Here is a 17097-nt window from a genome sequence, read left to right as displayed (position 1 = left end):
ATTTTAAAACCATTTTCACAAAAAATTGCAGATTTCTATTTTGTCCCTAAAAACGATGACTCCGATCATGCCGAAAAAGCGACATTCTGGACAGGCCTAAAAAAAATTTTTAAAACCATTTTCACAAAAAATTGCAGATTTCTATTTTGTCGCTAAAAACGATGATTCCGATCATGCCGAAAAAGCGACATTCTGGACATGCCTAAAAAAAAATGTAAAAACCATTTTCACAAAAAATTGCTGATTTTTTTTTTCATTTTCGTGACACAAAAACAGTGACCCCGGTCATGCCGAACTAGCGACATTCTGGACAGGCCTAAAAAAAAAAAATTGAACCATTTCCACAAAAAATTGTAGATTTCTATTTTTGTCACCAAAAACGATGACTCCGATCATGCCGAACTAGCGACATTTTGGACAGGCCTAAAAAAAAAGCATTTTAGAACCATTTTCAAAAAAAAAGCTCAGAATTCTTTTTTTCATTTTTTGACACAAAAACAGTGACCCCGGTCATGCCGAACTATCGTCATTCTGGACAGGCCTAAAAAAAAAATTTAAAACCATTTTCACCAAAAATGGCTGATTTTTTTTTCTTCATTTTTTGACACAAAAACAGTGACCCCGGTCATGCCGAACTATCGACATTCTGGACAGGCCTAAAAAAAACATTTTAAAACCATTTTCACAAAAAATTGCAGATTTCTATTTTGTCCCTAAAAACGATGACTCCGATCATGCCGAAAAAGCGACATTCTGGACAGGCCAAAAAAAAAAATGTAGAACCATTTTCACAAAAAAATTGCAGATATTTTTTTCTCATTTTCGTGACACAAAAACAGTGACCCCGGTCATGCCGAACTATCGACATTCTGGACAGGCCTAAAAAAAACATTTTAAAACCATTTTCACAAAAAAAGCTCAGATTTTATTTTTTCTTTTTATGACATAAAAACAGTGACCCAGGACATGCCGAACTATCGACATTCTGGACAGGCCTAAAAAAAACATTTTAAAACCATTTTCACAAAAAATTGCAGATATTTTTTTTTCATTTTCTTGACACAAAAACAGTGACCCCGGTCATGCCGAACTAGCGACATTCTGGACAGGCCTAAAAAAACATTTAAAAACCATTTTCACAAAAAATTGCAGATTTCTATTTTGTCCCTAAAAACGATGACTCCGATCATGCCGAAAAAGCGACATTCTGGACAGGCCTAAAAAAAAAATTTAAAACCATTTTCACAAAAAATTACAGATTTCTATTTTGTCCCTAAAAACGATGACTCCGATCATGCCGAAAAAGCGACATTCTGGACAGGCCTAAAAAAAAAAATTAAAACCATTTTCACAAAAAATTACAGATTTCTATTTTGTCCCTAAAAACGATGATTCCGATCATGCCGAAAAAGCGACATTCTGGACAGGCCTAAAAAAATTTTTTTTAAACTATTTCCACAAAAAATTGCAGTTTCTATTTTTGTCACCAAAAACGATGACTCCGATCATGCCGAACTAGCGACATTTTGGACAGGCCTAAAAAAAACAATTTAAAACCATTTTCACAAAAAATTGCAGGTATTTATTTTTCATTTTCGTGACACAAAAACAGTGACCCCGGTCATGCTGAACTAGCGACATTCTGGACAGGCCTAAAAAAAACATTTAAAAACCATTTTCACCTAAAATTGCTGATATTTTTTTTTCATTTTCGTGACACAAAAACAGTGACCCCGGTCATGCTGAACTAGCGACATTCTGGACAGGCCTAAAAAAAAACATTTTAAAACCATTTTCACCTAAAATTGCTGATATTTTTTTTTCATTTTCGTGACACAAAAACAGTGACCCCGGTCATGCCGAACTATCGACATTCTGGACAGGCCTAAAAAAACATTTTAAAACCATTTTCACAAAAAATTGCAGAATTCTATTTTGTCCCTAAAAACGATGACTCCGATCATGCCGAAAAAGCGACATTCTGGACAGGCCTAAAAAAAACCATTTTAAAACCATTTTCACAAAAAATTGCAGATATTTTTTTTTCATTTACTTGACACAAAAACAGGGACCCCGGTCATGCCGAACTAGCGACATTCTGGACAGGCCTAAAAAAAACATTTTAAAACCATTTTCACAAAAAATGGCTGATTTTTTTTTCTTCATTTTTTGACACAAAAACAGTGACCCCGGTCATGCCGAACTATCGACATTCTGGACAGGCCTAAAAAAAACATTTTAAAACCATTTTCACAAAAAATTGCAGATTTCTATTTTGTCCCTAAAAACGATGACTCCGATCATGCCGAAAAAGCGACATTCTGGACAGGCCAAAAAAAAAAATGTAGAACCATTTTCACAAAAAATTGCAGATATTTTTTTCTCATTTTCGTGACACAAAAACAGTGACCCCGGTCATGCCGAACTAGCGACATTCTGGACAGGCCTAAAAAAAACATTTTAAAACCATTTTCACAAAAAATTGCTGATATTTTTTTTTCATTTTCGTGACACAAAAACAGTGACCCCGGTCATGCCGAACTAGCGACATTCTGGACAGGCCTAAAAAACCATTTTAAAACCATTTTCACAAAAAATTGCAGATTTCTATTTTGTCCCTAAAAACGATGACTCCGATCATGCCGAAAAAGCGACATTCTGGACAGGCCTAAAAAAAAATTTTAAAACCATTTTCACAAAAAATTGCAGATTTCTATTTTGTCGCTAAAAACGATGATTCCGATCATGCCGAAAAAGCGACATTCTGGACATGCCTAAAAAAAAATGTAAAAACCATTTTCACAAAAAATTGCTGATTTTTTTTTTCATTTTCGTGACACAAAAACAGTGACCCCGGTCATGCCGAACTAGCGACATTCTGGACAGGCCTAAAAAAAAAAAATTGAACCATTTCCACAAAAAATTGTAGATTTCTATTTTTGTCACCAAAAACGATGACTCCGATCATGCCGAACTAGCGACATTTTGGACAGGCCTAAAAAAAACATTTTAAAACCATTTTCAAAAAAAAAGCTCAGAATTCTTTTTTTCATTTTTTGACACAAAAACAGTGACCCCGGTCATGCCGAACTATCGTCATTCTGGACAGGCCTAAAAAAAAAATTTAAAACCATTTTCACCAAAAATGGCTGATTTTTTTTTCTTCATTTTTTGACACAAAAACAGTGACCCCGGTCATGCCGAACTATCGACATTCTGGACAGGCCTAAAAAAAACATTTTAAAACCATTTTCACAAAAAATTGCAGATTTCTATTTTGTCCCTAAAAACGATGACTCCGATCATGCCGAAAAAGCGACATTCTGGACAGGCCAAAAAAAAAAATGTAGAACCATTTTCACAAAAAAATTGCAGATATTTTTTTCTCATTTTCGTGACACAAAAACAGTGACCCCGGTCATGCCGAACTATCGACATTCTGGACAGGCCTAAAAAAAACATTTTAAAACCATTTTCACAAAAAAAGCTCAGATTTTATTTTTTATTTTTATGACATAAAAACAGTGACCCAGGACATGCCGAACTATCGACATTCTGGACAGGCCTAAAAAAAACATTTTAAAACCATTTTCACAAAAAATTGCAGATATTTTTTTTTCATTTTCTTGACACAAAAACAGTGACCCCGGTCATGCCGAACTAGCGACATTCTGGACAGGCCTAAAAAAACATTTAAAAACCATTTTCACAAAAAATTGCAGATTTCTATTTTGTCCCTAAAAACGATGACTCCGATCATGCCGAAAAAGCGACATTCTGGACAGGCCTAAAAAAAAAATTTAAAACCATTTTCACAAAAAATTACAGATTTCTATTTTGTCCCTAAAAACGATGACTCCGATCATGCCGAAAAAGCGACATTCTGGACAGGCCTAAAAAAAAATTTTAAAACCATTTTCACAAAAAATTACAGATTTCTATTTTGTCCCTAAAAACGATGATTCCGATCATGCCGAAAAAGCGACATTCTGGACAGGCCTAAAAAAAAACATTTTAAAACCATTTTCACAAAAAATTGCAGATATTTATTTTTCATTTTCGTGACACAAAAACAGTGACCCCGGTCATGCCGAACTAGCGACATTCTGGAAGGCCTAAAAAAAAACATTTTAAAACCATTTTCACAAAAAATTGCAGATATTTTTTTTTCATTTTCGTGACACAAAAACAGTGACCCCGGTCATGCTGAACTAGCGACATTCTGGACAGGCCTAAAAAAAACATTTAAAAACCATTTTCACCTAAAATTGCTGATATTTTTTTTTCATTTTCGTGACACAAAAACAGTGACCCCGGTCATGCTGAACTAGCGACATTCTGGACAGGCCTAAAAAAAACATTTTAAAACCATTTTCACCTAAAATTGCTGATATTTTTTTTTCATTTTCGTGACACAAAAACAGTGACCCCGGTCATGCCGAACTATCGACATTCTGGACAGGCCTAAAAAAACATTTTAAAACCATTTTCACAAAAAATTGCAGAATTCTATTTTGTCCCTAAAAACGATGACTCCGATCATGCCGAAAAAGCGACATTCTGGACAGGCCTAAAAAAAACCATTTTAAAACCATTTTCACAAAAAATTGCAGATATTTTTTTTTCATTTACTTGACACAAAAACAGGGACCCCGGTCATACCGAACTAGCGACATTCTGGACAGGCCTAAAAAAAACATTTTAAAACCATTTTCACAAAAAATTGCAGATTTCTATTTTGTCCCTAAAAACGATGACTCCAATCATGCCGAAAAAGCGACATTCTGGACAGGCCTAAAAAAATTTTTTTAAACCATATTCACAAAAAATTGCAGATTTCTATTTTGCCGCTAAAAACGATGATTCCGATCATGCCGAAAAAGCGACATTCTGGACAGGCCTAAAAAAAAAAAAAAAAAACATTTTCACAAAAAATTGCTGATTTTTTTTTTCATTTTCGTGACACAAAAACAGGGACCCCGGTCATGCCGAACTAGCGACATTCTGGACAGGCCTAAAAAAAAAATTAAAACCATTTCCACAAAAAATTGCAGTTTCTATTTTTGTCACCAAAAATGATGACTCCGATCATTCCGAACTAGCGACATTCTGGACAGGCCTAAAAAAAACATTTTAGAACAATTTTCAGAAAAAAAGCTCAGATTTTTTTTTTTCTTTTTATGACATAAAAACAGTGACCCCGGTCATGCCGAACTATCGACATTCTGGACAGGCCTAAAAAAAAACATTTTAGAACCATTATCACAAAAAATTGCAGATTTCTATATTGTCCCTAAAAACGATGACTCCGATCATGCTGAAAAAGTGACATTCTGTACAGGCCTAAAAAAAACATTTTAAAACCATTTTCACAAAAAATTGCAGATATTTTTTTTTAATTTACTTGACACAAAAACAGGGACCCCGGTCATGCCGAACAAGCGACATTCTGGACAGGCCTAAAAAAAACATTTTAAAACCATTTTCACAAAAAATTGCAGATTTCTATTTTGTCCCTAAAAACGATGACTCCGATCATGCCGAAAAAGCGACATTCTGGACAGGCCTAAAAAAAAAATTTAAAACCATTTTCACAAAAAATTGCAGATTTCTATTTTGGCGCTAAAAACGATGATTCCGATCATGCCGAAAAAGCGACATTCTGGACAGGCCTAAAAAATTTTTTTTTAAACTATTTCCACAAAAAATTGCAGTTTCTATTTTTGTCACCAAAAACGATGACTCCGATCATGCCGAACTAGCGACATTTTGGACAGGCCTAAAAAAAACATTTTAAAACCATTTTCACAAAAAATTGCAGATATTTATTTTTCATTTTCGTGACACAAAAACAGTGACCCCGGTCATGCCGAACTAGCGACATTCTGGAAGGCCTAAAAAAAAACATTTTAAAACCATTTTCACAAAAAATTGCAGATATTTTTTTTTCATTTTCGTGACACAAAACAGTGACCCCGGTCATGCTGAACTTGCGACATTCTGGACAGGCCTAAAAAAAACATTTAAAAACCATTTTCACCTAAAATTGCTGATATTTTTTTTTCATTTTCGTGACACAAAAACAGTGACCCCGGTCATGCTGAACTAGCGACATTCTGGACAGGCCTAAAAAAAACATTTTAAAACCATTTTCACCTAAAATTGCTGATATTTTTTTTTCATTTTCGTGACACAAAAACAGTGACCCCGGTCATGCCGAACTATCGACATTCTGGACAGGCCTAAAAAAACATTTTAAAACCATTTTCACAAAAAATTGCAGATATTTTTTTTTAATTTACTTGACACAAAAACAGGGACCCCGGTCATGCCGAACAAGCGACATTCTGGACAGGCCTAAAAAAAACATTTTAAAACCATTTTCACAAAAAATTGCAGATTTCTATTTTGTCCCTAAAAACGATGACTCCGATCATGCCGAAAAAGCGACATTCTGGACAGGCCTAAAAAAAAAATTTAAAACCATTTTCACAAAAAATTGCAGATTTCTATTTTGGCGCTAAAAACGATGATTCCGATCATGCCGAAAAAGCGACATTCTGGACAGGCCTAAAAATTTTTTTTTTAAACTATTTCCACAAAAAATTGCAGTTTCTATTTTTGTCACCAAAAACGATGACTCCGATCATGCCGAACTAGCGACATTTTGGACAGGCCTAAAAAAAACATTTTAAAACCATTTTCACAAAAAATTGCAGATATTTATTTTTCATTTTCGTGACACAAAAACAGTGACCCCGGTCATGCCGAACTAGCGACATTCTGGAAGGCCTAAAAAAAAACATTTTAAAACCATTTTCACAAAAAATTGCAGATATTTTTTTTTCATTTTCGTGACACAAAACAGGGACCCCGGTCATGCTGAACTTGCGACATTCTGGACAGGCCTAAAAAAAACATTTAAAAACCATTTTCACCTAAAATTGCTGATATTTTTTTTTCATTTTCGTGACACAAAAACAGTGACCCCGGTCATGCTGAACTAGCGACATTCTGGACAGGCCTAAAAAAAACATTTTAAAACCATTTTCACCTAAAATTGCTGATATTTTTTTTTCATTTTCGTGACACAAAAACAGTGACCCCGGTCATGCCGAACTATCGACATTCTGGACAGGCCTAAAAAAACATTTTAAAACCATTTTCACAAAAAATTGCAGAATTCTATTTTGTCCCTAAAAACGATGACTCCGATCATGCCGAAAAAGCGACATTCTGGACAGGCCTAAAAAAAAACATTTTAAAACCATTTTCACAAAAAATTGCAGATATTTTTTTTTCATTTACTTGACACAAAAACAGGGAGCCCGGTCATGCCGAACTAGCGACATTCTGGACAGGCCTAAAAAAAACATTTTAAAACCATTTTCACAAAAAATTGCAGTTTCTATTTTTGTCACCAAAAATGATGACTCCGATCATTCCGAACTAGCGACATTCTGGACAGGCCTAAAAAAAACATTTTAGAACAATTTTCAGAAAAAAAGCTCAGATTTTTTTTTTTCTTTTTATGACATAAAAACAGTGACCCCGGTCATGCCGAACTATCGACATTCTGGACAGGCCTAAAAAAAAACATTTTAGAACAATTTTCAGAAAAAAAGCTCAGATTTTTCTTTTTCTTTTTATGACATAAAAACAGTGACCCCGGTCATGCCGAACTATCGACATTCTGGACAGGCCTAAAAAAAACATTTAAAAACCATTTTCACAAAAAATTGCAGATTTCTATTTTGTCCCTAAAAACGATGACTCCGATCATGCCGAAAAAGCGACATTCTGTACAGGCCTAAAAAAAACATTTTAAAACCATTTTCACAAAAAATTGCAGATATTTTTTTTCTCATTTTCTTGACACAAAAACAGTGACCCCGGTCATGCCGAACTAGCGACATTCTGGACAGGCCTAAAAGTTTTTTTTAAACCATTTCCACAAAAAATTGCAGTTTCTATTTTTGTCACCAAAAACGATTACTCCGATCATGCCGAAATAGCGACATTTTGGACAGGCCTAAAAAAAAACATTTTAGAACCATTTTCACATAAAAAGCTCAGATTTTTTTTTTTCATTTTCGTGACACAAAAACAGAGACCCCGGTCATGCCGAACTAGCGACATTCTGGACAGGCCTAAAAAAAACATTTTAAAACCATTTTCACAAAAAATTGCAGATTTCTATTTTGTCCCTAAAAACGATGATTCCGATCATGCCGAACTAGCGACATTCTGGACAGGCCTAAAAGTTTTTTTTAAACCATTTCCACAAAAAATTGCAGTTTCTATTTTTGTCACCAAAAACGATTACTCCGATCATGCCGAACTAGCGACATTCTGGACAGGCCTAAAAAAAAATTGTAAAACCATTTTCACAAAAAATTGCAGATTTCTATTTTTCATTTTCGTGACACAAAAACAGTGACCCCGGTCATGCCGAACTATCGACATTCTGGACAGGCCTAAAAAAAAACATTTTAAAACCATTTTCACAAAAAATTGCAGATATTTTTTTTTCATTTTCGTGACACAAAAACAGTGACCCCGGTCATGCCGAGTTAGCGACATTCTGGACAGGCCTAAAAAAATTTTTTTTAAACTATTTCCACAAAAAATTGCAGTTTCTATTTTTGTCACCAAAAACGATGACTCCGATCATGCCGAACTAGCGACATTTTGGACAGGCCTAAAAAAAAGCATTTTAGAACCATTTTCAAAAAAAAAGCTCAGAATTCTTTTTTTCATTTTTTGACACAAAAACAGTGACCCCGGTCATGCCGAACTATCGACATTCTGGACAGGCCTAAAAAAACATTTTAAAACCATTTTCACAAAAAATTGCAGATTTCTATTTTGTCCCGAAAAACGATGACCCCGGTCATGCCGAACTATCGACATTCTGGACAGGCCTAAAAAAACATTTTAAAACCATTTTCACAAAAAATTGCAGATATTTTTTTTTCATTTTCGTGACACAAAAACAGTGACTCCGATCATGCCGAACTAGCGACATTTTGGACAGGCCTAAAAAACATTTTAAAAACATTTTCACAAAAAATTGCAGATTTCTATTTTGTCCCTAAAAACGAATACTCCGATCATGCCGAAAAAGCGACATTCTGGACAGGCCTAAAAAAAACATTTTAAAACCATTTTCACAAAAAATTGCAGATATTTTTTTTAAATTTTCTTAACACAAAAACAGTGACCCCGGTCATGCCGAACTAGCGACATTCTGGACAGGCCTAAAAAAACATTTTAAAACCATTTTCACAAAAAATTGCAGATTTCTATTTTGTCCCGAAAAACGATGACCCCGATCATGCCGAACTAGCGACATTCTGGACAGGCCTAAAAGTTTTTTTTAAACCATTTCCACAAAAAATTGCAGTTTCTATTTTTGTCACCAAAAACGATTACTCCGATCATGCCGAACTAGCGACATTTTGGACAGGCCTAAAAAAAAACATTTTTAGAACCATTTTCACAAAAAAAGCTCAGATTTTTTTTTTTCATTTTCGTGACACAAAAACAGAGACCCCGGTCATGCCGAACTAGCGACATTCTGGACAGGCCTAAAAAAAAATTGTAAAACCATTTTCACAAAAAAATTGCAGATTTCTATTTTGTCCCTAAAAACGATGATTCCGATCATGCCGAAAAAGCGACATTCTGGACAGGCCTAAAAAAAAATGTAAAACCATTTTCACAAAAAATTGCAGATTTCTATTTTGTCCCTAAAAACGATGATTCCGATCATGCCGAACTAGCGACATTCTGGACAGGCCTAAAAGTTTTTTTTAAACCATTTCCACAAAAAATTGCAGTTTCTATTTTTGTCACCAAAAACGATTACTCCGATCATGCCGAACTAGCGACATTCTGGACAGGCCTAAAAAAAAATTGTAAAACCATTTTCACAAAAAATTGCAGATTTCTATTTTTCATTTTCGTGACACAAAAACAGTGACCCCGGTCATGCCGAACTATCGACATTCTGGACAGGCCTAAAAAAAAACATTTTAAAACCATTTTCACAAAAAATTGCAGATATTTTTTTTTCATTTTCGTGACACAAAAACAGTGACCCCGGTCATGCCGAGTTAGCGACATTCTGGACAGGCCTAAAAAAATTTTTTTTAAACTATTTCCACAAAAAATTGCAGTTTCTATTTTTGTCACCAAAAACGATGACTCCGATCATGCCGAACTAGCGACATTTTGGACAGGCCTAAAAAAAAGCATTTTAGAACCATTTTCAAAAAAAAAGCTCAGAATTCTTTTTTTCATTTTTTGACACAAAAACAGTGACCCCGGTCATGCCGAACTATCGACATTCTGGACAGGCCTAAAAAAACATTTTAAAACCATTTTCACAAAAAATTGCAGATTTCTATTTTGTCCCGAAAAACGATGACCCCGGTCATGCCGAACTATCGACATTCTGGACAGGCCTAAAAAAACATTTTAAAACCATTTTCACAAAAAATTGCAGATATTTTTTTTTCATTTTCGTGACACAAAAACAGTGACTCCGATCATGCCGAACTAGCGACATTTTGGACAGGCCTAAAAAACATTTTAAAAACATTTTCACAAAAAATTGCAGATTTCTATTTTGTCCCTAAAAACGAATACTCCGATCATGCCGAAAAAGCGACATTCTGGACAGGCCTAAAAAAAACATTTTAAAACCATTTTCACAAAAAATTGCAGATATTTTTTTTAAATTTTCTTAACACAAAAACAGTGACCCCGGTCATGCCGAACTAGCGACATTCTGGACAGGCCTAAAAAAACATTTTAAAACCATTTTCACAAAAAATTGCAGATTTCTATTTTGTCCCGAAAAACGATGACCCCGATCATGCCGAACTAGCGACATTCTGGACAGGCCTAAAAGTTTTTTTTAAACCATTTCCACAAAAAATTGCAGTTTCTATTTTTGTCACCAAAAACGATTACTCCGATCATGCCGAACTAGCGACATTTTGGACAGGTCTAAAAAAAAACATTTTTAGAACCATTTTCACAAAAAAAGCTCAGATTTTTTTTTTTCATTTTCGTGACACAAAAACAGAGACCCCGGTCATGCCGAACTAGCGACATTCTGGACAGGCCTAAAAAAAAATTGTAAAACCATTTTCACAAAAAATTGCAGATTTCTATTTTGTCCCTAAAAACGATGATTCCGATCATGCCGAAAAAGCGACATTCTGGACAGGCCTAAAAAAAAAAAAAAAAAACATTTTCACAAAAAATTGCTGATTTTTTTTTTCATTTTCGTGACACAAAAACAGGGACCCCGGTCATGCCGAACTAGCGACATTCTGGACAGGCCTAAAAAAAAAAATTAAAACCATTTCCACAAAAAATTGCAGTTTCTATTTTTGTCACCAAAAATGATGACTCCGATCATTCCGAACTAGCGACATTCTGGACAGGCCTAAAAAAAACATTTTAGAACAATTTTCAGAAAAAAAGCTCAGATTTTTTTTTTTCTTTTTATGACATAAAAACAGTGACCCCGGTCATGCCGAACTATCGACATTCTGGACAGGCCTAAAAAAAAAACATTTTAGAACAATTTTCAGAAAAAAAGCTCAGATTTTTCTTTTTCTTTTTATGACATAAAAACAGTGACCCCGGTCATGCCGAACTATCGACATTCTGGACAGGCCTAAAAAAACATTTAAAAACCATTTTCACAAAAAATTGCAGATTTCTATTTTGTCCCTAAAAACGATGACTCCGATCATGCCGAAAAAGCGACATTCTGTACAGGCCTAAAAAAAACATTTTAAAACCATTTTCACAAAAAATTGCAGATATTTTTTTTTCATTTTCTTGACACAAAAACAGTGACCCCGGTCATGCCGAACTAGCGACATTCTGGACAGGCCTAAAAGTTTTTTTTAAACCATTTCCACAAAAAATTGCAGTTTCTATTTTTGTCACCAAAAACGATTACTCCGATCATGCCGAAATAGCGACATTTTGGACAGGCCTAAAAAAAAACATTTTAGAACCATTTTCACATAAAAAGCTCAGATTTTTTTTTTTCATTTTCGTGACACAAAAACAGAGACCCCGGTCATGCCGAACTAGCGACATTCTGGACAGGCCTAAAAAAAACATTTTAAAACCATTTTCACAAAAAATTGCAGATTTCTATTTTGTCCCTAAAAACGATGATTCCGATCATGCCGAACTAGCGACATTCTGGACAGGCCTAAAAGTTTTTTTTAAACCATTTCCACAAAAAATTGCAGTTTCTATTTTTGTCACCAAAAACGATTACTCCGATCATGCCGAACTAGCGACATTCTGGACAGGCCTAAAAAAAAATTGTAAAACCATTTTCACAAAAAATTGCAGATTTCTATTTTTCATTTTCGTGACACAAAAACAGTGACCCCGGTCATGCCGAACTATCGACATTCTGGACAGGCCTAAAAAAAAACATTTTAAAACCATTTTCACAAAAAATTGCAGATATTTTTTTTTCATTTTCGTGACACAAAAACAGTGACCCCGGTCATGCCGAGTTAGCGACATTCTGGACAGGCCTAAAAAAAATTTTTTAAAACTATTTCCACAAAAAATTGCAGTTTCTATTTTTGTCACCAAAAACGATGACTCCGATCATGCCGAACTAGCGACATTTTGGACAGGCCTAAAAAAAAGCATTTTAGAACCATTTTCAAAAAAAAAGCTCAGAATTCTTTTTTTCATTTTTTGACACAAAAACAGTGACCCCGGTCATGCCGAACTATCGACATTCTGGACAGGCCTAAAAAAACATTTTAAAACCATTTTCACAAAAAATTGCAGATTTCTATTTTGTCCCGAAAAACGATGACCCCGGTCATGCCGAACTATCGACATTCTGGACAGGCCTAAAAAAACATTTTAAAACCATTTTCACAAAAAATTGCAGATATTTTTTTTTCATTTTCGTGACACAAAAACAGTGACTCCGATCATGCCGAACTAGCGACATTTTGGACAGGCCTAAAAAACATTTTAAAAACATTTTCACAAAAAATTGCAGATTTCTATTTTGTCCCTAAAAACGAATACTCCGATCATGCCGAAAAAGCGACATTCTGGACAGGCCTAAAAAAAACATTTTAAAACCATTTTCACAAAAAATTGCAGATATTTTTTTTAAATTTTCTTAACACAAAAACAGTGACCCCGGTCATGCCGAACTAGCGACATTCTGGACAGGCCTAAAAGTTTTTTTTAAACCATTTCCACAAAAAATTGCAGTTTCTATTTTTGTCACCAAAAACGATTACTCCGATCATGCCGAAATAGCGACATTTTGGACAGGCCTAAAAAAAAACATTTTAGAACCATTTTCACATAAAAAGCTCAGATTTTTTTTTTTCATTTTCGTGACACAAAAACAGAGACCCCGGTCATGCCGAACTAGCGACATTCTGGACAGGCCTAAAAAAAACATTTTAAAACCATTTTCACAAAAAATTGCAGATTTCTATTTTGTCCCTAAAAACGATGATTCCGATCATGCCGAACTAGCGACATTCTGGACAGGCCTAAAAGTTTTTTTTAAACCATTTCCACAAAAAATTGCAGTTTCTATTTTTGTCACCAAAAACGATTACTCCGATCATGCCGAACTAGCGACATTCTGGACAGGCCTAAAAAAAAATTGTAAAACCATTTTCACAAAAAATTGCAGATTTCTATTTTTCATTTTCGTGACACAAAAACAGTGACCCCGGTCATGCCGAACTATCGACATTCTGGACAGGCCTAAAAAAAAACATTTTAAAACCATTTTCACAAAAAATTGCAGATATTTTTTTTTCATTTTCGTGACACAAAAACAGTGACCCCGGTCATGCCGAGTTAGCGACATTCTGGACAGGCCTAAAAAAATTTTTTTTAAACTATTTCCACAAAAAATTGCAGTTTCTATTTTTGTCACCAAAAACGATGACTCCGATCATGCCGAACTAGCGACATTTTGGACAGGCCTAAAAAAAAGCATTTTAGAACCATTTTCAAAAAAAAAGCTCAGAATTCTTTTTTTCATTTTTTGACACAAAAACAGTGACCCCGGTCATGCCGAACTATCGACATTCTGGACAGGCCTAAAAAAACATTTTAAAACCATTTTCACAAAAAATTGCAGATTTCTATTTTGTCCCGAAAAACGATGACCCCGGTCATGCCGAACTATCGACATTCTGGACAGGCCTAAAAAAACATTTTAAAACCATTTTCACAAAAAATTGCAGATATTTTTTTTTCATTTTCGTGACACAAAAACAGTGACTCCGATCATGCCGAACTAGCGACATTTTGGACAGGCCTAAAAAACATTTTAAAAACATTTTCACAAAAAATTGCAGATTTCTATTTTGTCCCTAAAAACGAATACTCCGATCATGCCGAAAAAGCGACATTCTGGACAGGCCTAAAAAAAACATTTTAAAACCATTTTCACAAAAAATTGCAGATATTTTTTTTAAATTTTCTTAACACAAAAACAGTGACCCCGGTCATGCCGAACTAGCGACATTCTGGACAGGCCTAAAAAAACATTTTAAAACCATTTTCACAAAAAATTGCAGATTTCTATTTTGTCCCGAAAAACGATGACCCCGATCATGCCGAACTAGCGACATTCTGGACAGGCCTAAAAGTTTTTTTTAAACCATTTCCACAAAAAATTGCAGTTTCTATTTTTGTCACCAAAAACGATTACTCCGATCATGCCGAACTAGCGACATTTTGGACAGGCCTAAAAAAAAACATTTTTAGAACCATTTTCACAAAAAAAGCTCAGATTTTTTTTTTTCATTTTCGTGACACAAAAACAGAGACCCCGGTCATGCCGAACTAGCGACATTCTGGACAGGCCTAAAAAAAAATTGTAAAACCATTTTCACAAAAAAATTGCAGATTTCTATTTTGTCCCTAAAAACGATGATTCCGATCATGCCGAAAAAGCGACATTCTGGACAGGCCTAAAAAAAAATGTAAAACCATTTTCACAAAAAATTGCAGATTTCTATTTTGTCCCTAAAAACGATGATTCCGATCATGCCGAACTAGCGACATTCTGGACAGGCCTAAAAGTTTTTTTTAAACCATTTCCACAAAAAATTGCAGTTTCTATTTTTGTCACCAAAAACGATTACTCCGATCATGCCGAACTAGCGACATTCTGGACAGGCCTAAAAAAAAATTGTAAAACCATTTTCACAAAAAATTGCAGATTTCTATTTTTCATTTTCGTGACACAAAAACAGTGACCCCGGTCATGCCGAACTATCGACATTCTGGACAGGCCTAAAAAAAAACATTTTAAAACCATTTTCACAAAAAATTGCAGATATTTTTTTTTCATTTTCGTGACACAAAAACAGTGACCCCGGTCATGCCGAGTTAGCGACATTCTGGACAGGCCTAAAAAATTTTTTTTTAAACTATTTCCACAAAAAATTGCAGTTTCTATTTTTGTCACCAAAAACGATGACTCCGATCATGCCGAACTAGCGACATTTTGGACAGGCCTAAAAAAAAGCATTTTAGAACCATTTTCAAAAAAAAAGCTCAGAATTCTTTTTTTCATTTTTTGACACAAAAACAGTGACCCCGGTCATGCCGAACTATCGACATTCTGGACAGGCCTAAAAAAACATTTTAAAACCATTTTCACAAAAAATTGCAGATTTCTATTTTGTCCCGAAAAACGATGACCCCGGTCATGCCGAACTATCGACATTCTGGACAGGCCTAAAAAAACATTTTAAAACCATTTTCACAAAAAATTGCAGATATTTTTTTTTCATTTTCGTGACACAAAAACAGTGACTCCGATCATGCCGAACTAGCGACATTTTGGACAGGCCTAAAAAACATTTTAAAAACATTTTCACAAAAAATTGCAGATTTCTATTTTGTCCCTAAAAACGAATACTCCGATCATGCCGAAAAAGCGACATTCTGGACAGGCCTAAAAAAAACATTTTAAAACCATTTTCACAAAAAATTGCAGATATTTTTTTTAAATTTTCTTAACACAAAAACAGTGACCCCGGTCATGCCGAACTAGCGACATTCTGGACAGGCCTAAAAAAACATTTTAAAACCATTTTCACAAAAAATTGCAGATTTCTATTTTGTCCCGAAAAACGATGACCCCGATCATGCCGAACTAGCGACATTCTGGACAGGCCTAAAAGTTTTTTTTAAACCATTTCCACAAAAAATTGCAGTTTCTATTTTTGTCACCAAAAACGATTACTCCGATCATGCCGAACTAGCGACATTTTGGACAGGTCTAAAAAAAAACATTTTTAGAACCATTTTCACAAAAAAAGCTCAGATTTTTTTTTTTCATTTTCGTGACACAAAAACAGAGACCCCGGTCATGCCGAACTAGCGACATTCTGGACAGGCCTAAAAAAAAATTGTAAAACCATTTTCACAAAAAATTGCAGATTTCTATTTTGTCCCTAAAAACGATGATTCCGATCATGCCGAAAAAGCGACATTCTGGACAGGCCTAAAAAAAAAAAAAAAAAACATTTTCACAAAAAATTGCTGATTTTTTTTTTCATTTTCGTGACACAAAAACAGGGACCCCGGTCATGCCGAACTAGCGACATTCTGGACAGGCCTAAAAAAAAAAATTAAAACCATTTCCACAAAAAATTGCAGTTTCTATTTTTGTCACCAAAAATGATGACTCCGATCATTCCGAACTAGCGACATTCTGGACAGGCCTAAAAAAAACATTTTAGAACAATTTTCAGAAAAAAAGCTCAGATTTTTTTTTTTCTTTTTATGACATAAAAACAGTGACCCCGGTCATGCCGAACTATCGACATTCTGGACAGGCCTAAAAAAAAAACATTTTAGAACAATTTTCAGAAAAAAAGCTCAGATTTTTCTTTTTCTTTTTATGACATAAAAACAGTGACCCCGGTCATGCCGAACTATCGACATTCTGGACAGGCCTAAAAAAACATTTAAAAACCATTTTCACAAAAAATTGCAGATTTCTATTTTGTCCCTAAAAACGATGACTCCGATCAT

This window comes from Salmo salar, chromosome 13 (genome assembly GCF_965601325.2).
Source record: "Salmo salar chromosome 13, fSalSal1, whole genome shotgun sequence".
NCBI classification, from domain to species: Eukaryota; Metazoa; Chordata; class Actinopteri; order Salmoniformes; family Salmonidae; genus Salmo; species Salmo salar.
This window is presented reverse-complemented; position numbering follows the sequence as displayed.